Source organism: Pan troglodytes, chromosome 17 (genome assembly GCF_028858775.2).
Source record: "Pan troglodytes isolate AG18354 chromosome 17, NHGRI_mPanTro3-v2.0_pri, whole genome shotgun sequence".
In the NCBI taxonomy this organism is placed as follows: Eukaryota; Metazoa; Chordata; class Mammalia; order Primates; family Hominidae; genus Pan; species Pan troglodytes.
In genome coordinates this window covers 58,551,516-58,578,984 of record NC_072415.2, presented here as the reverse complement: position 1 = coordinate 58,578,984, position 27,469 = coordinate 58,551,516, and the positions used below count along the sequence as shown (strand labels likewise).

The 27,469-nt window shown below is 39.2% G+C and overlaps 1 long non-coding RNA gene and 1 pseudogene across 1 annotated transcript in view; one reads left to right on the top strand and one right to left on the bottom strand.

Moving 5' to 3' along the window:
- LOC129137838 (uncharacterized) overlaps positions 1–21,448 on the top strand; it is a 57,528-nt gene extending 36,080 nt beyond the window's left edge. Inside the window, exon 3 of the long non-coding RNA XR_008540656.2 lies at positions 21,362–21,448. This is a non-coding gene — a long non-coding RNA (uncharacterized LOC129137838). The remainder of the gene's footprint in view (positions 1–21,361) is intronic.
- A 3,849-nt stretch (positions 21,449–25,297) lies between these two features.
- Positions 25,298–26,009, bottom strand: LOC100611182 (DNA-directed RNA polymerase III subunit RPC7-like; annotated as a pseudogene).
- Positions 26,010–27,469: the final 1,460 nt, after the last annotated feature.

Sequence of the window (27,469 nt, the reverse complement as noted above, 5' to 3'; positions counted from 1 at the left end):
CTAAAGAGTTTTTGGCTTAAAATTTTTTAACTATGAATTCAACTTCTTTAATAGATACAGAACTATCTACATCATCTTTTTTTTTCTTTTAGTGAACTTTGATAGTTTATGTTCTTTAAGGACTTTGCCCCTGTCATCTAAGTTGTTACACTTATTGACATATAGCCATGATCCTTTTAATATCTGTAGATTCAGTAATGATGTCTCTTATTCCAGATACTGGTAGTTTGTGTTTTCTCTCTTTCTTTCTTGGTCAGGCTGGCTAAAAATTTATCAAGATCAGTGGTCTTGTCAAAAAGCTCCACCATTAATTTCATTTATTTTCTCTATTGTCTTGTGTTTTAAATTTCATTGATTTCTGCTTTGATTTTATTTTCTTCCTTCTGTTCCCTTTGGATTTAATTTTCTCTCTCACTTTTTAGTTTACCAACATGGAATCTTAGATCATTTATTTGAGACTTTATTTTCTATTATAATCATTTAATTCTATAATTTCCAAGTGCTACTTTTGCTGCATTCCACAAATTTGAGTTGCTTTGTTTTAATTTTCATTCCATTCAAAATATTGTGTAATTCTCATGTGACTTCCTCTTTGACTTACAGGTTAATTGGAAGTATGGTACATTATTTTCAGATATATGAAATTGTTCAGATATTTTTTCTGTTATCTATTTCTAGTACAATTCTAATGTGGTCTCAGATCATTCTTTCTGTAATTTCACTTACTTTAAAATAGTTGGAAGTTTGTTTTATGTAAGTTCCATGTATGGTTTTTTTTGTGTATTTTGTCTTGTTTGAGACAGAGTCTCCCTCTGTTGCCCAGGTGGAAGTGTGGTAGCACAATCTCAGCTCACTGCAACCTCTACCTCTTGGGTTCAAGGGATTCTCCTGCCTCTGCCTCTCAAGTAGCTGGGACTACTGGTGTGCACCATCACTCCTGGCTTTTTTTTTTTTTGGTATTTTTAGTAGAGATGGGGTTTTGCTATGTTGGCCAGACTGGTCTTGAACTCCTGGCCTCAAGTGATCCACCTGCTTCAGACTCCGAAAGTGCTGGGATTACAGGTGTGAGCCACCATGCCGGCCTTCCATGTGTACTCGTAAAGAATGTGTATTAGGTTGTTGTGTGGAAGATTTCATAAATTCAATCAGGTGAAGCTGTTTGATAATGTTGCTCAGGTCTAATACATTTTTACTCATTTTCTTTCTATTTGTTCTGTTGTTTAGAGAGAGAGGAGTTTTGAAACTTCTCTCCATGTTGTGGCTTTATCTATTTTTCCCTTCAGTTTGGTCAGTTTTTGTTTCAGTATTTTGAAGCTACTGTTAGGGACATACACATTTAGGAATGTTGAATTAACATCTTTATCACTATGTAATGTTTCTCTTTATTTTCAGTAATATTCTTTGTTCTGGAGTCTATTTTGTCAGATATTATCATAGATACTCCATCTTTTGTTTAATAAATGTCTGCATGGTATATATTTTCTATCCTTTTCACTTATCCATGTCTTTCTATTAAAGTGAGTTTTTAATATAGTCAGATCTACTTTTTAAATCTAATTTGACAGTCTTCTTTTTAAATATTTTCATTTTGAAACACATTTAGATTTACAGAACAATTGCAAAAATAGTGCAGAAAGTTCCCATGTATCTTTCACCTAGATTCCTCTCATATTAACATCTTGCACAGTTGATAGTTCAACGATCAAAACCAAGAGATGAACTCAACTACAGACTTTATTCAGATTTCACCAATTTTTTTCACTAATATTCCTTTTCTGTTCCAGAATCCAGTCCAGGATTTCACATTGCATTTAGTTGCAATGTCTGCTTAGTCTCTTCCAGTCTTTTTTTTTTTTCTATTCTTATTTTATTGATCAGAAAGGTAAGCACAAAACATGTTAAACAATTTTCCTAAACAAAGGAAGCAACCAGGGAATATGATTTCTTCAAAATTTCAGTTTCAATTCAATGTCCACTCTGTACTATTTCTGGTGAAGTTGAATAATACTACTTTGTGCCTATAGAACATTCAAAACATTTTATAGGCCTTTATAAATCTTTTTACTTCCCTATGAGATTGAAAAATCCAAATGTTTTATATACAGCACAATGAATCACAGTGGTTGTACTACAGTTTCAAAATGTTTACACATCAAAACCATCCCCAAGAATTTCTATTAACTGTCAGCATTTGCAAAACAACAGCATTTCTGGCTAGGAAGGTTTCAGTATTTCATAAGAAAATCAACATTCAAACTTAATTCCTCATCTATGAATTTCTTTCCCTTTTTGTTATGAAGCTGCTGTACATATTTTGAAAGTTAAGCTATTGCATGTTTTTTAGAGCCTTATGAAGTTCTGTGATTTTATAATCAAGTCAATACGTATTTTAAATAGCAAATGTATTTAAGTGTCACATAGTTTGAGTCCTCTACAGACATAAAATAGTCACATTCAATTTCTCAAAGAAATGAAGTAACTTTGGGTTGGGCATAGTGGCTCATGCCTGTAATCCCAGTAGGGGAGGCTGAGGCGGGTGGATCACGAGGTCAAGAGTTCGAGATCAGCCTGGCCAATATAGTGAAACCCTGTCTCTACTAAAAAATACAAAAATTAGCTGGGTGTGGTGGCGCACGTCTGTGGTCCCAGCTACTTGGGAGGCTGAGGCAGGAGAATTGCTGGAACCTGGGAAGCGGAGGTTGCAGTGAGCCAAGATTGCACCACTGCACTCTAGCCTGGGCAACAGAGCAAGACTCTGTAAAAAAAATAAATAAATAAATAAATAAATAAAAGGTCACTTTAGTGTAAGCGTCACAAAAAAGAAAAAAATTACATACTTTGAATAAAATTAGGTCAACACATGATTGGTCATTATAAAAATGCCATAGTCCATTTCTCATAATTACTTCACATAAAATATTGTGAAGTGTTAAATTTTTTGAAGTGTATCCTTCATCACCATTGTCCAAATTTATTATTGTTTCTTTTTTTTTTTATACTTTAAGTTTTAGGGTACATGTACACATTGTGCAGGTTAGTTACATATGTATACATGTGCCATGCTGGTGCGCTGCACCCACTAACTCATCATCTAGCATTAGGTATATCTCCCAATGCTATCCCTCCCCCCTCCCCCCACCCCACCACAGTCCCCAGAGTGTGATATTCCCCTTCCTGTGTCCATGTGATCTCATTGTTCAATTCCCACCTATGAGTGAGAATATGCGGTGTTTGGTATTTTGTTCTTGCGATAGTTTACTGAGAATGATGATTTCCAATTTCATCCATGTCCCTACAAAGGACATGAACTCATCATTTTTTATGGCTGCATAGTATTCCATGGTGTATATGTGCCACATTTTCTTAATCCAGTCTATCATTGTTGGACATTTGGGTTGGTTCCAAGTCTTTGCTATTGTGAATAGAGCCGCAATAAACATACGTGTGCATGTGTCTTTATAGCAGCATGATTTATAGTCATTTGGGTATATACCCAGTAATGGGATGGCTGGGTCAAATGGTATTTCTAGTTCTAGATCCCTGAGGAATCGCCACACTGACTTCCACAACGGTTGAACTAGTTTACAGTCCCACCAACAGTGTAAAAGTGTTCCTATTTCTCCACATCCTCTCCAGCACCTGTTGTTTCCTGACTTTTTAATGATTGCCATTCTAACTGGTGTGAGATGGTATCTCATAGTGGTTTTGATTTGCATTTCTCTGATGGCCAGTGATGATGAGCATTTTTTCATGTGTTTTTTGGCTGCATAAATGTCTTCTTTTGAGAAGTGTCTGTTCATGTCCTTTGCCCACTTTTTGATGGGGTTGTTTGTTTTCTTCTTGTAAATTTGTTTGAGTTCATTGTAGATTCTGGATATTAGCCCTTTGTCAGATGAGTAGGTTGTGAAAATTTTCTCCCATTTTGTAGGTTGCCTGTTCACTCTGATGGTAGTTTCTTTTGCTGTGCAGAAGCTCTTTAGTTTAATTAGATCCCATTTGTCAATTTTGTCTTTTGTTGCCATTGCTTTTGGTGTTTTGGACATGAAGTCCTTGCCCATGCCTATGTCCTGAATGGTAATGCCTAGATTTTCTTCTAGGGTTTTTATGGTTTTAGGTCTAACGTTTAAATCTTTAATCCATCTTGAATTGATTTTTGTATAAGGTGTAAGGAAGGGATCCAGTTTCAGCTTCCTACATATGGCTAGCCAGTTTTCCCAGCACCATTTATTAAATAGGGAATCCTTTCCCCATTGCTTGTTTTTCTCAGGTTTGTCAAAGATCAGACAGTTGTAGGTATGTGGCATTATTTCTGAGGGCTCTGTTCTGTTCCATTGATCTATATCTCTGTTTTGGTACCAGTACCATGCTGTTTTGGTTACTGTAGCCTTGTAGTATAGTTTGAAGTCAGGTAGTGTGATGCCTCCTGCTTTGTTCTTTTGGCTTAGGATTGACTTGGCAATCCGGGCTCTTTTTTGGTTCCATATGAACTTTAAAGTAGTTTTTTCCAATTCTGTGAAGAAAGTCATTGGTAGCTTGATGGGGATGGCATTGAATCTGTAAATTACCTTGGGCAGTATGGCCATTTTCACGATATTGATTCTTCCTACCCATGAGCATGGAATGTTCTTCCATTTGTTTGTATCCTCTTTTATTTCCTTGAGCAGTGGTTTGTAGTTCTCCTTGAAGAGGTCCTTCACGTCCCTTGTAAGTTGGATTCCTAGGTATTTTATTCTCTTTGAAGCAATTGTGAATGGGAGTTCACTCATGATTTGGCTCTCTGTTTGTCTGTTGTTGGTGTATAAGAATGCTTGTGATTTTTGTACATTGATTTTGTATCCTGAGACTTTGCTGAAGTTGCTTATCAGCTTAAGGAGATTTTGGGCTGAGATAATGGGGTTTTCTAGATATACAATCATGTCATCTGCAAACAGGGACAATTTGACTTCCTCTTTTCCTAATTGAATACCCTTTATTTCCTTCTCCTGCCTAATTGCCCTGGCCAGAACTTCCAACACTATGTTGAATAGGAGTGGTGAGAGAGGGCATCCCTGTCTTGTGCCATAGTCTCTTCCAGTCTTTGACAGTTCCTAAGTTCTTCCTTGGCTCTCATAACCTTGACACTTTTGGAGAGTGATGGTCAGTTATTTTGTAGACTGTTCCGTAATTTGAGTTTACCTGATATTTTCTTATGATTAGATTGTGGACATGTATTTTGGGCAAGAATACCACAACTGTAATATACTCTTCTTACTATATCATATTAAGATAATGTTTCCATTAATGATGAGGTTAGATGGGTTATATTTAATTATATATGTGATTGAATTAGAATCTAACATTCTGCTACTTGTTTTCTATTTATTCCATCTGTTCCTTGTTGTCATTTTACTCCATCTTTGTCTTTTTAAGAATTATTTTTTATTATTCAATTTATCTTCATTAGCTTATTATATTTATTCATCTTCTAAAAATCCTCTTGTTTTAGTGGTTGGCCTAGGGTTTAAAATACACATCTTTAATTAAGCAATTTAATTTATCTATATACCTTTGGATCATCAGTCTGCCTTCAGATACATTATATCACTTCATATGTAGTATAAGAAGCTTACAGAAATATAATCTCAATTCCTCTCTCCTATTTTTTGTACTTTTATTGTCATATGTTACATTTACATATGTTATAAACATACAATGCATTGCTACTATATTTGCTTTAAACTGTTCTCTACCTTTTAGAGTGACTTTTAAAATAGAAAACTGTGAATATTACATTGTCTTTAGTTTAAGCCTTTCTATATATCTTTTTTGTGTAGACTCACATTTCTAATTTGCTATTGTATTCCTACTTTCTGTAGAACTTCTTTTTACATTTTTAATGATCTGCTAGTAATGAATCCTTTCAGTTTTTGTCTGAAAAATATTTATCTTTCCTTCATTTTTGCATGACATTTTTGCTGGATATAAGTTTATTGTTTGACTTCTCCCCCCACTGCTTTGGCCTATTAAAGATATTGTATGGTTTGATAGTTTCTGACGAGAAGTTTGCATTTTTCTTATCTTCCTCTCTCTATATGTGTCTTTTTTTTTTTTTTTTTTTTTTACTGCCTTCAAGATTTTCTCTTTAAGTGGATTTTCAAAAATTTGAATATTATGTGTCTAGGCTTCTTTGGGGAGCAGAGTTGGTGGTATTTATCTCTGAGTTTCTTGGATCTGTGGCTTGGTGTCTTATTGTTTTTGAAAAGTTTTCAGCCATTATGTTGGACTAATGGGTAATGTACCATTACATATGTACCATGCCATTACATATGTAAAGTCAATAGGTCTTGGATATACTGTTTTGTTGTTGTTGTTGTTGTTGTTGAAAAAAAAACACCTTTTTACTCTTTCTTCTCTTTTGCTTTCAGTTTGGGTAATTTCTTTTGACCTATCTTTACATCCACTAATTTCCTCCTCAGCTGTGTTTAATCTATTGGTAAGCCCATCAAAGGTATTCTTATTCTCCTTTAGTATGCTTTTCATTTCTAGCATTTTCACAGTATCCTTTCTCATATTTTCCAGCCCTCTACTGAAATTGCTCATCTATTCACACATGTTTTCTAATTTTTCCACTAGATCCTTTAACATACTAATTCTAGTTATTTTACATTTTCTATATGATAGTTCCAACACCTAGGCCATCAATAAGTTTGGTTCTGTTGATTGTTTTGTCTCTATGCAATAGAGTGTTATTTCTTTCTTCTTTGTGTGCAAATTACCCATGTCTGTGATTCTCAGGGGTTTTCTATTTTGTGCTATCCCACATTTGGCCTTTAGAAATTTTTTAAAAAATGGAGCTGATTTTTTTAAACCCAATTTTATGAAAGCCATACCTTTCTCCCATGCTCTGCCCAGGTAATTTAGTACTCACATCTTATCTCTTCTTAGATTGTCTTTCCTTAGATTTCATGCTAGTTGATTCTCTTGTAACATCAGATCTCTGAAGTGTTCACAAAAAGTTATGATTTTGTAGATTATCCAGTCTTTTTTTATTGTTAGGGTGACAATGATCTCTTTCCAACTTTCTACCTCTTCAGCAAACCTATGTTGGTTTTTTTTTTTTTTTTTTTTTTTTTTTTTGAGACAGAGTCTCACTCTGTCACCCAGGCTGGAGTGCAGTGGTGTGATCTCAGCTCACTGCAACCTCTGCCTCCTAGGTTCAAGCGATTCTCCTGCCTCAGCCTCTGAAGTAGCTGAGATTACAGGCATGCACTACCACGCCTGGCTAATTTTTGTATTTTTAGTAGAGACGCGATTTCACCATGTTGGCCAGGCTGGTCTAAACCCACGTTTTTTATTTCTAGCATTTCCATGTGATTCTTTTCATTTCCATATCTCCTGATAATATGCCCTATTAATTTTCTACTGAAACTTTAAATTATTAATCCCAGTTATTTTAAATTCCCTGATAGTTCCAGTATCTGGGTCCTCTCTGAATATGGTTCTGTTGATTGCTTTGTTTCTTTACAGTGGCTTGTTTTTTCTTGCCTTTCTGTGTATCTTGTAATAAATTGGGGACAAACTGTCTGGTACAATAGAGATTGAAGTTAATAGTATTTATGCTTGAAAATGAACAATGCTCTTCTTCCAGACATTTAGTGTGGGGCATTAAATCAATCTAATGAAGAGTTGAGTTGGTCTTGGGTTTTGTTGTCGCTATGATTACCTGCTGTGCAACACCAACTTTAAATTCCTTTAGCATCGCCATGTGTCTAGGATGGGGCTGGAATCACAGAAAGGTTTTTCTTAATGTTTCTTCTCCTCCCTCAGCTCTAGAGAAGCCTTCCCTGTGTGCCTGCCCACAACAGCAACTCTTCCCATGCTCTGGTTCCTCCCCCAGTGACAGGAGGCTGTTCTTTGTTACTTGGTGTTTGCTAGGCTGGTGGAGGGATGGAAGTGGGGTTGTCTGTTGTTCTGATTCAGCCTCTGCCTTAGGTAGGCACTGGGTGTCTGTGTGTTGGGAGTGGGGTTTTCTCAATGATCCTGACCTTTCTTCAGTCATAAGAAACCTAACTATGTGGGCCCAGGATAGGGTCCTGCCCCTTCTATAGGAGTGGTGACTTTTTTCTTTTCCCTTCCTCCAGTTGTACTGAATCTTCACTTAGGCTCTAAGGCAGCAGTTGACAACCTTTTTGGCACCAGGGACTCGTTTCATGGAAAGACAAACTAGTTCCATGAACTAGGGGAGAGGAATGTTTCGGGATGGTTCAAGCACATTACATTTATTGTGCACTTAATTTCTATTATTATGTTGTAATATATAATGAAATAATCATATAACTCACCATGTTGAATCAGTGGGAGCCCTGAGCTTGTTTTCCTGCAACTAGGTGGTCCTGTCTGGGACCAGTGACAGATCATCAGGCATTAGATTCTCATAAGGAGTGTGCAACTTAGATCCCTCACGTGTGCAGTTCACAATAGGGTTTGCACTCCTTTGAGAATCTAATGCCTCCACTGATCTGACAGGAAGTAGAGCTCAGGTGATAATGTGAGTGATGGGGAGTGGCTGTAAATACAGATGGAGCTTTGCTCGCTTGCCCACAGCTCACCTCCTGCTTCGCAGCCTGGTTTTTAACAGGCCACAGACTGGTACCAGTCTGTGGCCCAGGGGTTGGGGTCCCCTGCTCTAGGGGCTGTCGATTTGTTGCCCTTCCCCCAGTGGCTTAATGTCTTTTCTGGGGTGGAAGGATATGTGTGGGGTTTCATGCTTTTCCCACAGCTATATCCTCTCCCTTCTTCACCTCCGAACCATAAGGAAAGCCTCTCTCTGTCTCTCTGTCCTTACCCTGCTCCAAACCTGTTTCATGAGTTCCTGATGGAGGCTTATGTGGAAGAACTGCTGAGGTGTCTCAGCAACCTTGTGTCTGCAAGTGTTTTGTGGTCTCACACTAGCCCAGTCAGCCTTTGCGATTCTTCAGGCATTTTAGCTGGATGCTGCTTACTGGGTTGTATGTTGGCCCTGTCTTCCTCCTTTGCTCTGTTACAGGTGAACCAGTGCTCACACCCTGTCTATCTTTGGGAGAGGCTGTCTTTCCTTAGATTTCATGCTAGTTGGTGACATCATACACCCTGTGACATCAGTTTTTTGTGGGCTCGAGAAAAGTTATGCTTTGTAGGTTTTCTGGCTTTTTCTTATTGTTAAGGCAGGAGTGACAGTCTTCAGCTTTCTACATTGTAGCTGGAAGCCAGAAGTAAAAATATATTTTTAGATGATTCACTTTTATCCTGAATCACTTTGGGCTCTTTTCAAAAATCATGTTTATCCTGAATGGATTAAAAACTTTCTACCATAAAAATGATTCTGAGGAATATGTGCCTCAAGATTCATGGGACATTCCAAAAGCACAATTCCAAAAAAGTTTTTAGTAATGAGCGTCATTTGATAATTTGATATCAAATTATGCTCTAGGGCAGCGGTCCCTAACCTTTTGGCACCAGGGACCAGTTTCGTGGAAGACAATTTTTTTCGTGGACCTGGGAGGGAATGGTTTCGGGAGGATTCAAGCGCATTACATTTATTTGTACTTTACTTACATTATTATTAGATTATAATAGATAATGAAATAATTATACAACTCACCATAATGTAGAATCAGCAAGAGCCCTGAGCTTGTTTTCCTGCAACTAGGTGGTCCTGTCTGGGGGTGATGGGAGACAATGACAGGTCATCAAGCATTAGATTCTCATAAGGAGTGTGCAAGCTAGATCCCTCGCATGTGCAGATTCACCAAAGGGTTCACACTCCTATGAGAATCTTATGCCTCCACTGATCTGACAAAAGGCAGGGCTCAGGTGGAGCTCAACCCTTGATATAGGTTCTCAAGATGTATGCCCCCACAAGGATACTCATCTGCATGTTCAGTTTCTAATGGTTCTTTATAGGTTCATTACTATATCGTTACAGGAAAATAAAAACATATCATCCCCTAGATGTTGATAAAATTAATTAACTTCTCCAAGTCTCAGTTTCCTCATCTGTAAAAATGAGGATAATAATAGTCCCTGCACCATAGAATTACAGTGAACATATAAAGAACTGAACACAGTCTTACAATAAGTACTGAACACTGTTCAATGCCACTATCGTTGTTAAGTACCACTAAAAATACAAGTATTTTTCATTTTTCTTATGAAAACAATGACCATAAAGTAATGAGATTCTAGAATCTCATTGTCTGTTCCCCAGTTGAAATTGCTAATAGCATCCCCTTTCATTTTCAGAAGTGTCCTCATATATCACCTTGACAAGATCACAGTTAGTAAGTTGGTGCAACAGGGCTTTGAATACAGGTCACTCTGAGTCAGAACTATGGAAAATACAAAGTTAAAAGTAAGAGCAACCTCTTGGCAGAAGCCAAGGATTCTCTCTTCTGTTTAGCCCTCTGTACAGGCTTCATTCCAGGATGCTCTCCAGACCAGGAATAAAGGATCCAGTATGTTCTGTATGCAGAAGGACTCCTTCTCTTCTTATCAACTTCCTGTCTGTCCTGTTTTGTTTTGTTTGTTTTTTATTCCTTTCACCTTCTAATCCGAATAGTTCTCATTTTAATCCTTTCACAATATCCTCATGGAGGATTTCATGATTAGCTTTTAAAGGCAGTATTGCTTCAGTTCAAAGAAGTACAACTAGACCTTATCACATACAAAAGATACTTAAGATCTGAGAAGTGCATTTTAGCCTAGAAACTTCAAATCAATACAGGGGCTTTAGGGAAATAGGGAGGGGTTCCTCTTGGGCAGTGAGGAAAGGCATGCAGCTGCATAGACATTGAGCAGCTCTCTCAGTGCCCTCTTCTCTTTCTCTTGACAACAGCATGGTGAGCTTCCTCTGGGGAAAAGCTCCCTGCTTTGTTGGACCTGGCCAATCAGTGACTGTGAGGACTTATGGGATGGGTCTGGTGACATCGCCTGAACTGGTGAGATGTTCCAGGGCTTCCCTTGATATGTTGGCATAGAGATATTCTCTTTCAGCCAGGGGAGACTGATGGGGAAAATGGAAGCCTGGAGCTGCTGGTGGTCATCTTTGCCCCCTCCTGGGATGTGGGAAAAGAACAGACAAATGAGAGCCAAAGATGGAGGAAGACTTCTGATGAGTTATGTTTCTATTCCCTGTAGCTGAAAGAGTCCTGATTACTACAAGGAATTCTCTAGGTAACTTAGTGACAGTGGGCTTGTCTGATGGATATTGTCCAAAAATATCTAAGAGTAACCCTATCCTTTATTTATTGAATGCCTATTGTCATAGACTGATCGCAATGACAGCTCCATTACTAACCTCCCAGTATCTCATCCTCTGAGCATGTCTTTGCAGCACCTCCTAACAAGAGGTGGATCCTGTTTCCCCACTTCTTGAATCAGGGCTGGCTTATGACTTACTTTGAACAAAAGAATGTGACAGTGTGCCAGTTCTAAGCCTAGGTCACTGCCATGGGGAAAAAGCCTGGGCTGGCCTGCTGGAGGATGAGAGACACCATGTGGAGGAGAGGCGAGGCACCCTAGACCACATCCCACTAACTCACACAAGCAGAGCCACCTAGTCAACCTGCCGCTGACCACAGAATCATGAAGGACCCCAGCAAAGACTGGAAGAGCCACCCAACTGAGCCTAGCTTAAGTTGTTAGCCTACAGAATTGTGGACTAAATAAATGGTGGTTGTCTTAAGCCACTAAGTTTTGGGATGATCTGTTTCCTAGCAGTTAGATAACTGATACTCCTATTATGACTGAAGTACTTTATAAATACTAAGCATACTAGCTTTGAAGATAGATCTGATTTTGAGTCCTAGCTCCACAACTTACTAACTGTGTGACCTGGGACAGTTTTTAAAAACTGTCTCTGTTCAGATTTCTCATCTATAAAATGGATACAATAATAGTACTTATGGAATTTCGCTAAGATAAATGAGATTATACATGCAAAGTAACTAGCACAGTGCCTGGCATACAATAAGTCTTCCTGTACGGAGTGCATTATTATTACCACGAACAATACTCATGGTCCATCTTACAATGTTGCAGCTGTTACATCTGTTTTATAGGAGAGGAGAGTGAAAGTCAGAAGGCTGACTTGTTGATGATAGCTGCCATACACAGAGGGCCCACGATATCCTGAAATTGTCATAAGCTGCATCTTCCAGTACTGGGGCCATAGGACCTGAAGGTGCAGCACAACCTAGGTGAGCCCAGGTGAGCTGAGACCAGGCTAGGGCCCGGGTGGGGAGAAGAGCCCACTCCCTCACCTCTTGGGGAGAACAGTGATGACTGGACCTGCAGACTTTCCAGATCAGTGTTCTCTCAGAGAGGAGCTGAGCCTGAGAGCAGGAGAGTAAGGAATGCCATAGGAAGGTGCTACTTCCTCCTCATTTCAGCTTTTACCAAAAGCCGAGAGGGAAGGGGGTCTGACAGGTGCAATTCCCTAGTCACTTTCTCATTCTGCTTCCCACAATTGGGTCATCTGCTACTGAGCCCCACAGGGCATGTTGTATAGACTCTCTCCCACCCCAGTCCAGACAAAGCCAGAATAATGAATCATAGGATAACTAGGTCTTGGACTCCATGTTCTTCCAAAAGTCAGAACAATCCCATCCACTTTCTTACCACCAAAATTGCACACATATACATTTGTGGTACACTCACCCCCAGTTCCCTGCTCCCCCTCCCTCCCACTGTTTCTCCCTCTGCGTGCTCTATGTCTACACACACACACTTATGCATACACACAAACACACACACACACTTGCACACACTATTTATCTTACCACAGTAGTATTTAGACTTTGGGTTTTCATTGTATACTTAATTTTTTGCAATATTATTTATCACTGCCCGTTATATTTCCTATTTATTTGTCTTCTTCAACTAAAATATAAACAGAATATCCAGGAGGGATATTTTGTTTCTGATGTAGCCCCAATGCCTAGAACAGTGCCTAGCACATAGTGGGTACTAAATAAATCTTTGTTGAATTGAGTGAGTGAATGAATGAATCATATGTGTGTATGTGTCAGGGTGGGGTGGGGAGGAATGGATGATAAGTGGAGAATCAAAATATCATGTGTTTTTAAAGCATCAAGACCCAGACAGGCTGAGTGTCCAAGGTCCTAGAACCTGTCAATGGAAAGCTGAGACTAGCTCCCATGTTCCGCTGAAGTGGAGGTGAAGAGCCAGAGCTTATTGATGAAAAGCAGTTGAGAAATGTACTGCCATTTTCATTTTATTGATCGTTTTTGTCCCCTCTTGTAGATCAACACCAATCCCTAAACTGACTTGCCCACACACCAAAGATAGGCCTTGCTGTCCTGAACAGCTTTTTTTTTTTTTTTTTTTTTTTTTTTTTTTTTGTGCACACTTAGGAAGAGATCATATCCTGGGTGTGCTACTATACAAATCAGGGTGATGTGTTCTGCCTTCCAGGAGGCTCTTGGAACAGTGACAGCACAAGCTTACTATTCCATTTTCATATTTGAACAACTTTGAATGAAGTGTCTTGACTGGAGCTGTTTTTAGAAACAATAATAAGAATGCTTTCCCCTCCTTTTTCCCAGTTTGTTGTTAAACTAGCCTTCCTCTCTCCCCCTTTTCCCTCCTCCACATTCTCTGGAAAGTGTTAGTTTCAATCTCCACCCAAATGCATATGGGAGCTTCAGCAGGGAGAGCAGAGTGATGGTCTGAAAGTGTGGGGAACCAGAAGATTCCACTGACTCAGTCCTCAGCCAGACTGGGTATGTGCCTGAGAACTTTCAAAAGAGAACACATAGACCAAGTTACAGTGTTTCCCCCAGTCATGGTATGCTGGCACTTGTGGGTAATTTAGAAACCCAGATATGGGAATTTTTCATGTTGCCCTTGTAACATCTCATCTCTTCCATCCAAGGTTTAATCATCTATCTTTCAAGCTGTGGGTTTTATCAGAATTGTTGTATTATTTCCATTCAATTCAATTCCTGTTTATTGAGCAAAATGTAAAGGAAAACTCTAATTTGGCCAAGGTATAAGTTAATTGGAACAGTTAAATAACAAAACAATCTGGTACATACCCCTCTTGTTCTCAGTAATAATTCCTAATGCTTACAATATTGCCCGACCCATGTTAGGGACTTGATAAATATTTGTTGAATGAATGAATGAATATGCTAAGTACCAAAAGGGGGCAGTGCCTCCATTAGGTTTCTTAACGTCTCCTTGGGTGACCCACAATATTTTCCCAATTGTCTCCTGCCCTCTAGCACTCTTCCAAACTAATCCATTCTCCACTTGACTGCCACTGTAATCTTTCTAAACTGAAAATTTGCTTGTGTCATGCCCAGGTCTAAAGTACTTTAACATTCCTTCATGGCTCTCCAGTGCCCTCAGGACAAAGTTTATTTATTTTTATTTTTTGTTTTAATAAGCAATATGTATTTCTTAGATTTTTAATTTCTAATTTTTATGGGTCCATAGCAGGTGTATCTATTTATTGGTACATAGGATAAAGTTTATTATGTCATTCATTTATTCACTGAACTGAAGGTCTCCTGAGGAAAGATCACCACTGAGCCTTGGGCAGAAATTCTCAGCCTGGGGGCTGTGAGGACACACAATCAAATACCTTCTTTTATTATTGAGTGCCCAATGTAGAGATAGACAGCCACTGATCTAGAAACATATGGAAAAAAGGAGTATAATATTATAAGGGTATATGCATATAAGGGTATATGCAGCATGCAGCAGACAAAGCCTGCTTGTGAGAGATAATGCTGGAAGTGAGCATTTCTTTTCTGAGAAGGCCATTCCAGGACAGGCTCCACCCAAATCAGGGATAAACCAACAGAGAGAGAAGCCATGCCATTTCACCACTTAGTGTCATATCATTCTTCCCTGGGCAATAAAATCCCCCAGGTTAGCCTCCTGCCCTCTCCTGGAATTTCCATGTCACAATCTGGCTGATTTTGGCTTTGGCCAAGCCTCTTTTCTGGGGAAGTTGTCCAACGGAGCTTGCCTGGAGAAAAGTGTGTATTGCATTGTTGCATATCCAACCTAGGAGAGTCAAGAAAGCAAACCTCAGGCAACACATCCAGAACTCAGTGGGTCAGAATAGAGCAGGAGTGGAAGGCTCCAAGAAAGAGATGTCTGAGAAAGATATCTGATATTATTTGTGGTAATTAAGACATCTTAACAATGGAATTAAGATGAACAATGCAAGGGAAAAAAAAGATAACTAGCAATTTCAAAATTCTGTGCAAGAAAGGAGTACTTCCTGGTACAAAGCTGACCTTCAGGAGCCAGCTCTCTGCTTGGGGTGAAAAGTGTAAACATGCATAAATAGTTATTAGTTAAGTTTCTGTCTCTTTTTCCCCCTTGCTCAGGACCCTCTTCAGCCAGCAGGTCTTAGTTCTGTCCCCAGCACAGCTTGCTCATTCAGGTCCTTAGTGACCTCCCAGTCTTAACACATCTTCCCCTAGGACATTTACAATCCCACTGACCCCTTAATGCCCATATTGTATTTCTCAAGAGGTCTCCCTGAACCATTCCACCCCACAGGGATATCATTCTCTTCTGAAATTCATTAGCACCTATACTCTTAAGGAAGTTATCACTAACTAGTCAAGATTTTAAATAGTCTTTTAATGGGTATATATCTTCTGCAACCTTCCAAAGGGAAAGGGTACCCCTCTTCTTAGGCACACCAGGGACCTAACAGAGTATGCTCAGTCAACATTTATCCGCTGGTTGATGATTAATGCCTGAGCCATGTGGCAGGGCTCCAAACATCACAGGCATTCCAGGAAGGAATGCAGAAGCTGCTAGCTATGTTATCTCACCAAGTGAGCTCAAGATAATGTAGGAAGCTGGATGGAGGCCAGCCCTGGTCCAAATCTCTGTGAGTGCCCTTTATGTCTCTTAAGAAGGCTATTATACAGACCCCGACCTGGGTGACAAAATTCCTGAGGCTAGAGGCCTCCCCTCCCCCTAGAATTTCCAAGTCATAGTCTTGTTGATTTCTGCTCTGGCCAAGACCCTCTCCTGTGGATGACGTTTGTGTGAGGATGGCTGACAATGAATGTAGACCGTGCTGTTGTATATATATCAGATTAGGCAGCAGCCGGCACAGGTGGTCCTGACCTGGCAGTGGACTCTGAGTTGCTGCTGAAGTCCCCAGCTGCTTCCTGACTGTCGACTTTTTATGTCTTCATTGAGTACCTCTTAACCTTCTCAGTATGTAGTTCTTTGTCATAGATCTAAGTCTTTGATTTCACAGGACACGGGCAATACAAACTGGCTGGCTTCTCGGTGACCACATGCCCCCAGTACCCCTGCGTTCTTGCCTTGGTCCTATCTGGGGAAATGTTTTCCCTGACCCAGGGGAGCAACCTGGTTAGAGTAGAATAGAGTCAAGCAGGGTAGGCCAACCTGGGTAAGCTGAATTGTTGTGGAGGAGGTGGTGGGTGATGGTGATGTAAGAGGCCTTAGATAACATTTAGGTCAACCCTCTTGTCTTACAGATGAGGAAACTAGTGCTCAGTTTTAATTAATTTCCACGAGTCACAATATAAATTCATTTAATCTCAAGAGTTAGACACTTAAAATTCTTGGGAGGAAGTCATGTCATTCAATAATTCATCCAATGCTCGGCTGAGCATGATGGCTCATGCTTATAATCCCAGCATTTTGGGAGGCCGAGGCAGGCAGATTACCTGAGATTAGGAGTTTGAGACCAGCCTCGTCAACATGGTGAAACCCCTTCTCTATTAAAAATACAAACATTGGCCAGTCATGATGGTAGGTGCTTGTAATCCCAGCTACTTGGGAGGCTGAGGTAGGAAAATCGCTTGAACCTGGGAGGCAGAAGTTGCAGTGAGCCAAGATGGCGCCATTGCACTCCAGACTTGGGCAACAAGAGCGAGACTCCATCTCAAAAAATAATAATAATAATAATAATAATAATAATTTATCCAATGCTTGAGTCCTTTTCACAGTGTCCTGGCCACGTAGTTTTCTCAATCGTGCTTGAAAACCTCCAGTGGCAGAGATCTTACTACCTGCTCATCACATATTCAGACAACTTTGGTTATTTAACAAGTGAGTTAAAGAGCTGGAACTGGACACCAAAACTCCTGCATCTTTTTCCAGTATTCTCTCCATTCTACCAGGCTGATGCTCAGTTCTTTTGAGGAACCCCAAGGGATAGAGGCATGAAAGATAGCTGCCTACTTCTCAGGGGAGAGAGGCCAGAAAAACTCAGAGGGGAAGACTTTAGGGTGACAGGGAAGAATCCCCTCTGTGATCTCTGATTTAGCTGGGGCACAGTTTTCCTAAAAGAGGAGAGAGACAAGGAGAGACAACAAGGAGAGTGGAAACCCCGTTTAAATCATTCCCTTACTAATGATGTCTTATAATGTAAGAAAAGACACCGTTTTAGTACTCTTTTAGGAGACCGTTTGGTGTGGTACTTATAAACTAGAGAGAAACTCCAAAGTCAGAGCTCCTTGGGTAGGAATGTTGCAACCTTATCTCCTGCAATGGTGGAAAAAAATAAATGGTCAAATGGATATTTACAGAATGTCTCACGGGTCCCAGATCTGTGCTAGGTTACATAAACACCCTCCCACTTACTCCTCATAATAACCTTGTGATGTGGGGGACAATAAGGCTCTAAATCTAAGTATTTGCTTAAAGTTTTACAATAAGTGATTGAGGAAGGAATAAATCCAGACTTCAAGACTCAGAGAAGAGCAAAAGCTTTTCCTGCTCTGAGCTTCCTTTTTGTGGATCCTGGCACATCCACTATGCCAGTAGAAAACAGACTTGTACTCTCATGACCATTATTATGGGGTTACTGGAGTCATTGTAGGGGTGTGGAGAGCTGCTAGAGATTAAAAAAATGGAGACAGTCAGCCTCTTTGGGGCTGGCTTCTAGAAGTGGCCATTATAATAGGGTAGAAACATGTGGTTGTCTTGGAAAGGAAAACTCTTGTGAACTAAAAAGTATTGGAGAGCTATGGATTAGAGGAAGAGCAGGATGAGAAGGGAAGCTGCCTGAACCCTGAGAAGGAAGCCCTTTTAGTTTCCCAGGGTGAGAGGCTAAGGAAGGTCCCCAGACACACCCCTCCATCATGGCCAGGGCTGGCTGGGGACACAGCTTTGGAAACAACAGTGTGCTGGTAGCTGAAGAGAGCCAGGCCTTCCTGAGGCTAGGAAGGATGAGAAATCTGTTCTTGCCATCCTCACTTTCATTCATTCATTTGCTTGTTCATTCAACAAATATTTACTGAATATCTATTGTGAGAGGCCCCTGTCAACCCTCTTTAGCCCATGGTACCCTGATGCATTCCTTTGATGTCTCAAAGCTGGTAACACCCATTATCTGGATCTCTGGTCCAGGACTCATACCTGAGAAGTTGTCTTGTTATCTACTGGTGTAACACACCACTCCCAGACTTAGTGACTTAAAACAGACAGTATTATCACTTATGATTTTGTTGGCTGGTTGGGCTCAGCTGGGTGATTCTTACTTAGGATCTCATACGTATTTTCAGTCAAATGGCAGCTGGTCCTAGAGTCATCTGAAGGCTTGAATGAGCTGACACCTGAAATGGCTCACTTACATGGCAGATGATGCCGTTGGCTGGGAGATGGAGCTGTTGACTGGAAAGCCTGCGTGTGGCTCTCCATGTGACTTGGACTTCTCACAGCATGGTAATGGGCTTCCTAGGGAAAGTGTCCCAAAAGCAAGGATTCTAAGAGTCCAAGGAAGAAGCAGCAAGGCCTCATGACTTAGCTCAGAAGCTTAAGCACATTATTTCTGCTGCATTCAAGTGTCAAGGAAGATGGCCCATATTCATGTGGAGAGGAGCAAGACTCTTCTTCTTCTTCTTCTTCTTTTTTTTTTTAGACAGACTCTTGCTCTGTCTCCAGGCTGGAGTGCAGTGGCGCAGTCTCGGCTCACTGCAATCTCCACTTCCCAGGTTCAAGTGTTTCTCCTGCCTCAGCCTCCCGAGTAGCTGGGACTACAGGCACATGCCACCACACCCAGGTAATTTTTGTATTTTTAGTAGAAATGGGGTTTCACCATGTCACCCAGGATGGTCTCGATCTCTTGACCCTGTGATCCACCCACCTCAGCTTCCCAAAGTGCTGGGATTACAGGTGTGAGCCACCACGCCTGACCTCTACTTCTTAATGTAAGACATACTACTGTAGTACAGGGAGTCCAGAATTGTTTGAGGCCACCATGGAAGTCTGACCTTTGGCTCTGACAATTTATGAACTTCCATATGCGTAATACACTTACCCTCCCATAATCACCAAAAGTCTTCTTCCATTTCAGCACTTGCTCCATATCTTCATTAAATCAAATCCAAGTGTGACTGAAGCTCCTTAAATGTGTGGGAGTTTGGGGTTTTGTTTTTTGGTGTAGCTCATTGGGTATCATTTTTTTCAATCTAAAGACCGGTGAAATAAACATGAGTTATTTTCACCCCACACACCCAACATATGATGGCAATACAGGGATAGGATAACTGCAATGAACCCTTCTCTTCAGAGAGGCAAAGAATGGGCAGAACAAAGCAGTGTCTTGTTCATAGCGATGCTGAAATACAGCCACACACATTACCAGTTTTTAAAAATAAGAGTTTAATTCTGCTCCTAGGAAGTGGTCCACCATCACTGTGGTAGGAAAAAGGCCCCAGGGGCTCTTTTTATTTTGGATTGCTTCTGTCTTTTTCATTCCAAGGTGGTGCTGCTTTCTTTAGACAATTCTCTTAAAAACTTTGCGGGTTTCTCATTAATCTTATTGGCGTTTGTGCCAATATATAAATGCCATACCCATAAATATCTTTCAGGCAAACCCTTCTCTACCTTGCATTGAGAGTCAGGGTTCTGTGAGACGAGACAATACCCTTAATACTCTCGGAAGTCTTTTTATCTAGAAGAGGGTCTAAGATGCACCCTATTAAGATTCATAGGAACCTGATTGTCTGTCTAAGAGGGTAGCATGGTTAGCATGTAATGGGATATCCTTAAATCTTTCTGAAATTTCAACAAAGGGTTGTTACCTTAGTCCATTCTTACTTTGAGAACCTTTAATTAGCTGAAAAGACTGTCATGAGTCTTCCATACTTTCTCTAAATTTTGCCTAAAATTAGAAAATTGCCTTTTTAGTTCATCTTTATGACTGGATATCTTGTCATAAATAACTGAAAGAAACATGTTAGCACTTAAAACATTCAGTCAGGATGACTGAATAAAAATAAATATTTTTTATTTCATGTCACTGAACTTCCACCACTATGTAGGAGCAGTCATATTTGCTTTGGTTTTTGTCTTCAAATCTTCACTAACAGCAGCCTCTGAACCTTCCAGCTTCTGCCTGTTGCCTGGTCCCAAAGCCAATGCCATGTATTTTCGATTAAAATACTACAATAGCAACCCACTTCCAGGTGCCAATTTCTGTTCAGCTTATGTATTGCTGAATAGCAAACCATCCTAAAATTTAGTGGTTGAAACAACAATTTAATATTATCTCACGTGACTTTCTGTGTTGACTGTCTTGGCTGGGCAGTTTTCACGTGGTTGTGTTCAAATGGTGCCTGGGGCTGAAGGCTTGACTGTACCAGATGTTAAAGATGGTGCACTCACATGGTTGGGAGCTCAGCTGGGGCTGTCCACCAGAGCCTGTCCACACATGGCCTCTGATGGGCTGCGCTTCTTATACCTGATGCTGTTTTCTGAGAGGGAACGTCCCCAGAGGATTGTTCCAAGAGACCCAGGCTTCATAGGACCTGGTCTTGGAAGTCCCAGAGTGTCATTTCCATCTCACTCTATTTGCCAAACAAATTACTATAATCAGATTCAAGGTAGAGGAAATTAGACTCCACCTTTTGATGTGAGGAACAATGTGTACATACAGAAGGAGTAGAAGGGCTTAGACCAACTTTGGAGGTTAACCATAACAGATTTTTTTTTTCTTTTTTTCCACCAGTAAAGCTCCGGTTTCTCTAGTCTTGGCTTTATGAAAATTCACACTATGATGTTATTGGCTAATTACTAGATTGATGTTCCTTGGTGGTGTATCAGTCAGGATGGACTAGATTATATGATCATTACAAACAACACCAAAATCTTGGGGGCTAAATACCACATTTATTTCTCACTCACACTACATGATCATGGGGCTTTGACATGTTTACCTTGGCTCCCAGGCTGATAAATCTGACCCAATCTGGAACATTGCTGGCCCCTGTGGCAGAAGGAGGGTAAGAGTTTGAAGAATTGTGGACTGGCTCTCAATGTTTCAGCTGGACATGACTCTCATCACTCCCACTCATGTTTCATTATCCAGAGAGAGCCACGTGGCCACACCTAACCATGGGGATGGGATGTGCCAACCTACCATGGCCTGGATGGCCAACTAGAAAGATGTGGTGAGCAGCACTGAGACTACCACAGGTGGGTACCTGAATAGCTGCTAATGCTAAAACTAAATAAATATTCATAAAAGGTGGCATTTCAGTCACCAGCTGTAAATTGGGTAAAGGGAGCAACTTTTTTTAAACTTATTTTCCGTTACTTACCAATTTTCATATGAATGAGTTGATTTCCTGATATCTTCCAAAGTTTAATGTTTTATAATATTGTTATAGTCCAATAAATTTAAACACATTTTATGTATTTAAATCCATTGCAGTTATTACTCTAATACAACCTCAAATTGTCCCATTGTCTAGCGGGAGCCTTTTGAAGTTAGCCCAACCTCATCTTGTACATTTTTCTGTCTCCCTGACCTAGAATCAGTTGTTTCTTCAAGCAATCCTGGTTCCTTTCAGTGGAAATTGGTATTTAGAATCTGAACACTAGGAGTGCTTATTACTATTGAGTACTATTGAGTTGGTCCTTGTTTCTAAGCCTTTTTTTAAAAAAGTGTATTTTTAATTGGTGTAATTGTACATACTTATGGTGTATATGTGATTTTTTGATATATGTATATAATTTGTTATAATCAAATTCGGGTAATTGGCATATTCATCAACTCAAATTTTTATCACTTCTTGTTTGAGGAACATTCAAAATCCTCTCATGTAAGTATTTTGAAATATACAATAAATTATTCTTAAGGATGTCACCCTACTGTGTTATAAAACAGTCCCCAACCCCTGGGCCATGGACTGGTAGCAGTCTGTGACTGCACAGCAGGAGGCGAGTGGCAGGGCAAGCCAGCAAAGCTTCATTCGTATTTACAGCCACTTTCCATCGCTCACATTACCACCTGAGCTCCACCTCTTGTCAGATCAGCAGTGACATTAGATTCTCATAGGAGTGCAAACCCTATTGTGAACTGTGTGTGAGGTATCTAGGTTGTGCACTCCCTATGAGAATCCAATGCCTGATGATCTGTCACTGTCTCCCATCATCCCTAGATGGGACTACCTAGTTGCAGGAAAACAAGCTCAGGGGTCCCACTGATTCTACATCATGGTGAGTTGTATAATTACTTAATTATATATTACAATGTAATAATAGTATAAATAAAGTGCACAGTAAATGTAATGCGCTTGAACCATCCTGAAACCATCGCACCCAACCCCCACCTTCTGTCTGTGAAAAAATTGTCTTCCGCGTAACTGGTCTCTGGCGCCAAAAACGTTGGGGGCCGCTGTTATAGAACACTAACATGTATTCCTCATATCTAGTTGCAATCTTGTATCCATTAGCAGACCTCTCTCTCTGCCCTTCCCAGCCTCTAGAAACCACTACTCTACTCTGCACTTCCATAAGATCGGTAAGATCAGCTCTTTTAGCTTCTTCGTATGAGTGAGAACATGCAATATTAGTCTTTCTGTGTTTGGCTTATTTTACTTAATATAATGTCTTCCAGGCTCATCCATGCTGTTACAAATGACAGGATTTCATTCTTTTTCTTGCCAAAAGTATTCCATCGTATATATACATACACATACATACATATATATATACACACACATATATATACACGATGGAATACATATATATATGTATGTACGTATATGTACACACACACACACATTTTCTTTATCTGTTCATTTGTTGATGGTCACTTAGCTTGATTCTGTGTCTTAGCTATTGGGAAGAGTGCAGAAATACACATGAAGTGCAGACATCTCTTTCATATACTGGTTTTCTTTCACTTGTGGGGGGATTAGTGGATCCTGCGGTATTTCTGTTTTTAGTTTTTTGAGGAACCTCCACACTGTTTTCCATAATGGCCATATTAATGTAATTTCCCACTGACAGTGTATAAGAGTTCCCCTTTCTCTGCATGCTTGCCAACGTTTGTTATTTTTTTGTCTTTTCGATCAGGATATCTCATTGTGGTTTTGATTTGCATTTTCCTAATGATTAGCAATGTTGAGCATTTTTCATATACCTGTTGGCCATTTGGTTTTCTTCTTTTGAGAAATGTCTATTAGATCATTTGCCCTTTTATTTTTTTTGAATATGAGAGTCTTGCTTTGTTGCCCAGGCTGGACTTGAACTCCTGGGCTCGAACAACTATCTACCTCAGCCTCCCAAGTAGCTGGGACTGCAGGCACACAATCACCAGCTCAGGTGCTCATTTTAAAATCTGGTTATTTGCTTTTTTGCTGTTGAGTTGTTTGAGTTCCATGTGTCCTGCTTATTAATCCCTTGTTGGATGCACAGTTTCAAATATTTTCTACTCTTCTACAGGTTGTCACTTTACTCTATTGATTGTTTCCTTTGCTGTGCAGAAGCTTTTTAGTTTGATAGAATCCCATTTATCTATTTTGCTTTTGTTGCTTGTGTTTTTGAGATCTTGTTAAAAAAAAATTTTTGGCCAGACTAACGTCAGGAAGCATTTCCCCATGTTTCTTTCTAGTAGTTTCGTAGTTTCATGTCTTCAGATTTAAGTCTTTAATCCATTTTCAGTTGATGTTTGTATACAGTGAGAGATAGGGTTCTAGTTTCATTCTCCTGCATACAAATATCTAACTTTCTTAGCAACACGTATTGTAGAGACTGTCTTTTCCCCAATGTATGTTTTTGGTGTCTTTGTCAAAAATCCATTAGCTGTAAATACATTAATTTATTTCTGGGTTCTTTTTTTTTTCCAGGCTCAAGGTTGAGTTTAATAGTACAGGTAGAAATAGAATCTAGGGATCTGATTCTCACATTAGAGGATAATGATATCTTCCCAAAGGGGAAAAATAAAATTATTTATTTTGGTAGATAACACTGATAAATCATTTTTGAAATATATAATATAAATTTCCTTGAAAATGTTTGGCATTTGTGAGTCTTTTTAGGTTGAGGTTTTTAGGTATTTTTTTTCCCAAAAAATATATAAAGTTAGGGGAGCTAGCTTTAAACAACAAAAAAATTAATCTTAATTTCAAAATGACCTGAGTTCATTTTGCATTTTTATATAAATCAGTTGTACAGCTTGAGTACTCTGAAACATAAAAGGCCACCACACTTCATAGAGTTCACACACATGCATTCTACAGTGATATTTATATGACCAGAACTTATTTCACATTTACATAAAGTTTAAAATTAAAATGTCTTAGTCAAATTTTTCATAAGCCCAACTATTTGAAGATGTCACAGTTATTACAGTGGAATAATTAATTCATATATCATACAGTATTAAGTTAGTCCCCAGTTCAAGTATTTATAATATTCACCCCATGTGAAAATTTCTTTGTACTGGCTAAGATGTGAGCCGTGAAATTTATATTGCTCAGTTTGGTATTTTTCCCTGTGTGTATGTTTTCCATCACAAAACCTCTATTTCACAATTCTGTAATTATAAAAGCCCAGGTTGGTTTATGTAGTCATAATGCAGTAGTCTAGAACATACCATGTAAAAGTAAAAAATAAAATTATTTTCAAGTTTGTTTTTAAAGTGCTCCATGTGCTGTATTATATCAACTTTCAGGTTATAGAAATCCACTATGACTGGTAATAGTTTTACAAAAAATCAGCAGTTAAGCAAGCATGATTTCTTCAAGTATGTATACAGAGATTAAGAGAGCAAAAATTCTTTAGGCACATTCCGATTCAAATAATACAAGAAAACCCACAAGAGTACATAAGAGAGATGGCAGAGGTGTTTAGAAGGAAGGTCAGAGTGTCAGGGACTAATTTGTAAGGTAATTAGTATGTAAACTCAAAGTGGTCTTGAATATTTTGGTAACAAATATCTGTCCAAAAAAAAAAAAAACAAACAAAAATACTTATTCCTTATCAGAAAAAAATACAAAACGAATCTGTCCAAATGTTCAGAAGCTGCATCATAAAAATACTTTTTGAAAAATTTCATGCCTAATAGGTTGCTTCATCCATGTTGTCATCACTGTCTGGGCCAAAATCATTTCCATCTTCGAATTATGAATTAATGTAGTCATTTTCCTCTTCTTGCTCTTCTTCATCATATCCCTCCTGTTCTGCAGCATCATCGTCATCGTCATCATTACCTTCTTTACTTTCCTCTTTGCTTCCTTCTTCCTTTTCATTTTCCTCTTCTGAATTTTCACCATCACCTTTCTTTCCCAATTCTTCAATTTTTTTCAACACATCTGAAGTATTAGTGAGGTGACTTTGCCTGTGTCTTTTGCCTTTTCGGGTTTTGGGCCTGTGCTTTTACATTTATTTCTTGGTGTCATCTCTCTTGGAAGTCTTCTCCAATCTGGTATCCATTCTCCTTTATATACCTTCATGTATCTTTTACTATACCTTTCAATATCTTGTCTTTCTTCAGGTGTTTCAATAAAATAAGGCATTCTTTTCATTGTTTCTCTCAACTCCTGTTTCAAAGCCAGCATGTATTTTTCATCTTCTGTTTTCAGTGGCACTGATTTATAATCTGCATCAGGAAATAGTGGGGGTGGTTTCAACACTACATAAGGTAACTTTTCACCTTTGCTAAATCCAACAGCCTCAGTATTAAAGGTATGAGCAGCACATCCTCCTCTTCCTTTATTCCCAGCCATCAGATCTAGTTATACTAGACATGTGGGCAAATTCTGAAAGGCATCTGCCTGGCTGCACCCATGCCCAGCATGTTGGCGCTCAAGTGGTACACCCACAAGTCTCCAGGTGGTAGTATCTTTTGGATTCAAGAACACTTCTATGAGTCGGGCAACCATGCCAACATTTGGCTGGTGCATGGTTCCAAGCAGGACGTGGTGATTGATACAGGCCTGGGGCTGCACAGCCTCCCTGAGTACCTGTACTCCTCTGGCCTCTTGTAGGACCTCAGGGCCAAAGAGTTATTTCTGGGTTCTTAATTTATTCTTTTCCATTGGTCTATGTGTCTGTATTTAAGCCAGCACCATGCTGTTTTGGTTACCATAGCTTTGTAGTATATTTTGAAGTCAGGTAGTGTGATATCCCCAGCTTTGTTCTTTTGGCTCAGGATTGCTTTGACTATTCAGGGTCTTCTGTGGTTCTATATAAATTTTAGGGTTGTTCTTTCTGTTTCTGGGAAGAATGTTATTGGTATTTTGATAGGGATTGCATTGAATCTGTATATCACTTTTGGCAGTATGGACATTTTAACAATATTAATTCTTCTAATCTATGAACATGTAATATCTTTTCATTTTTTGTATGCTCTTCAATTTTCTTTCATCAGTATCTTATAGTTTTCATTATGGAGATTTTTCACCTCTGGTTAAATTTACTCCTGGGTATTTTTTTTCCTAGCTATTGTAAATGGGATTGCTTTCTTGGTTTCTTTTTCAGATTGTTCATTATGGGCAAATAGAAATGCTGCTGCTTTTTGTATGATGAGTTAGTATCCTGCAACTTTATTGAATTTCTTTATTAGTTCTAACAGTTTTTTGGTGGAGTTTTTAGGTTTTTCTAAATCATATTGCCTGTAAACGGGGACAGTTTGAATTCCTTCTTTCCAATTTGGATGCCTTTTATTTCCTTCTCTTGCTTAATTGCTCTCGCTAGGACTTGAAGTACTATGTTGAATAACAGTGGTGAAAATGAGCATCCTTATCTTGTTCCAGATCTTAGAGGAAAGGCTTTCAACATTTCCCCATTCGGTATAAAATTAGTACTAATATGTTAGCTGTGGGTTTGTCATATATGACCTTTATTGTTTTGAGGTATGTTCATTTTATACCTAGTTTGTTGAGAGTTTTTATCATGAACTAATGTTGTATTTTATCAAGCACTTTTTCTCCATCTATTAGAATGATCTTATGGTTTTGTCCTTCATTCTGATGATGTATCACATTTAGTGATCTTCATATGCTGAAATATCCTTGCAACTTGATCATGGTATGTAATCTTTTTGATATGCTGTTAGATTCAGTTTGCTAGTATTTTGCTGAGAAATTTTGCAACTATGTTCATCAGGAATTTTGGCCTATAGTTTTCTTTTTTAGTTGTGTCCTGGTCTGCTTTTGGCATCAGGGTAATGCTGGTCTTGTAGAAT